General features: G+C 44.5%; 1 pseudogene; it reads right to left on the bottom strand.

Moving 5' to 3' along the window:
- LOC106876743 (40S ribosomal protein SA-like) overlaps positions 1 to 983 on the bottom strand; it is a 15,493-nt pseudogene extending 14,510 nt beyond the window's left edge.
- Positions 984 to 2,237: the final 1,254 nt, after the last annotated feature.

Below are 2,237 nucleotides of genomic sequence, written 5' to 3'. Positions count from 1 at the left end.
ATATATATATATATATATATATATATATATAACTCCAGTTATAAGCAGACCCACCCCATTGTTGGCTCACATTGGCAGGTTGTGAAGCTGAGGTGGTGGTCGCTGGTTTTGTGGCAGTGGAAGAAGGTACAGCAGGGTTGATAGTGCTAGCAGTGGGTACTGACCAGCTGGTATCAGCTGCATCCCAGTCTTCAGTCGCAGTGCCCCCGTAAGCTTGGATTGATACTGCAGTATCACTTGGTACGGTCTCACGAGCCCAGTCAGTAACATCAGCTGGTGCAACACCTCCAAGATCACTACCAGCCGGCCAAGCTTCAGTGCTTTCCTCTTTGGTAGCGGCCTTCTCCAATGCAGCCTGTTCATCCTTCTCAGCTTCCTCTGGGTCTCTGTAGAAATACAAATCAGCCATGACGTCCCAAGGATGTTCATGGCTGTTGTTATCCATCAGGCGGAGAACTTCTCGAGCCAGCAACCACCGCATTAGACCAATGGAATGGATTGACTTGTTATTGCATGGGATGGCAACGTCGATGTACTTGAGAAGGGAGTCTGTGTTGCAAAGGGCAATAACTCGGATGCTTCACTGATAGGTTGGTGGTCAGTCCTGGGTCAGTGACAAACAGAAGACGGGGCTTACGGAAAGCTTTCTGAATCTGATTGGTGAAAGCACCAGGTGTGAAGCGACCAGCAATAGGCGTAGCACCAGTTGCTGTAGCAAACTTCAGAACTGCCCTTCATCCATAGGGACGTACGGAGATGACACAGATATCAGCCGTATTCTCGATGGCAGCGATGGCACGAGTGACCAACGGGAGTTTCTCTCAGGTCTTGCGTAGGTTGATGTAGGTACCTTCTAATTTGCTTTTGTAGATATATTGTTCCATTTGGAAGTCAACATTGTTCGCTCCAACATAAGTTGAACAAGCTAAAAACTTCATTACGTAAACCTCCTTCGTGGAAAGGTCATCCAAATCTCTGGACATCTTGATCGGTTACTTGGGGAGCTACGGTAAGCAACACCTGTCTAGCGCCAAATGGAGTCGGATGGGAGGCCTCAAAAGACATTTTAAAATCCACAAAAATCAGAACTTACCTGCAGCTCTTGATGGTCAAAATCGGAAGTGCAATCTATGTGGGTGTCTTTTCATAACATTGTCTGGTTTAAAAAACCACATCAGATGCCATGATGATTCTAAGGTGTAGGTACGTCATGGCATCTTACGATCACGAGTCCAATACTTTGACCAATCACTAATCCATGCCCCTCAAACTCAACTGAATTGCCTACACTGATCAACTATGTTCGTGCGTGAATATTCCTCAGACATTTGCCCCTTTAACGTAATTTTGAGGCATAATCAGTCATAAAACAGTGTGTGACAATGCCGTACCTTTTCATTTGCAGATACACTTCACTCGACGGGCTTCTTTACAGTTACCGTTTACCCAATTACACTCATAAGGTATGGCTGTAGATAATGATACTTGCCCATGAAGTCACTGGGATTTCGTAGTTGCGAGGCAAACTTTCAACCATTCGGGCATACGTATATACATACATGCATACATGCGAACATCTATCTATCTATCTATCTATCTATCTATCTATCTATCTATCTATCTATCTATATATATATATATATATATATATATATATATATATGCGTCTATGTGTATGTGTGTGCGTGTTTATGCATATATATGTATATATATACACATGCACATGTATAAACACATACATACACGCGCACACAGGCGCGTGTACTCCAATTAATATACTACACGGACACAACACCTCTCGTACTTATCGGAAAACACAGACACACACTCACACACACAGAGTCACACCCACATACACAGACCCCCACCACCATCATGACAATCACCACCACTACCATCACCATCCCACCAGTACTACTATTTCTACTAGTCGCACCATGCAACAGGCTCCTACCCCATAATTTGAGCCACACCCACCACCCGAACGCTGTTTTATCACCTACCGGCGATGTAAGCCACTACCACCGTTTCTATATCGACACACCGCCACCTTCCAGCTCCAGCCCCACCCTCCCTTGCAGACACATACCTAACCTAACCATTGCCTACCAAATAAACCATTACCACGCCACCACCGATCTACCCGTACCCTTCACACCATCACACATCATCTTATATTAACGTAAAGCCTTGTGAAATATTTTGCTACTTAATTCCTGCTCAGTATCAGCATAAAT

This window comes from Octopus bimaculoides, chromosome 5 (genome assembly GCF_001194135.2).
Source record: "Octopus bimaculoides isolate UCB-OBI-ISO-001 chromosome 5, ASM119413v2, whole genome shotgun sequence".
NCBI classification, from domain to species: Eukaryota; Metazoa; Mollusca; class Cephalopoda; order Octopoda; family Octopodidae; genus Octopus; species Octopus bimaculoides.
This window is presented reverse-complemented; position numbering and strand designations above follow the sequence as displayed.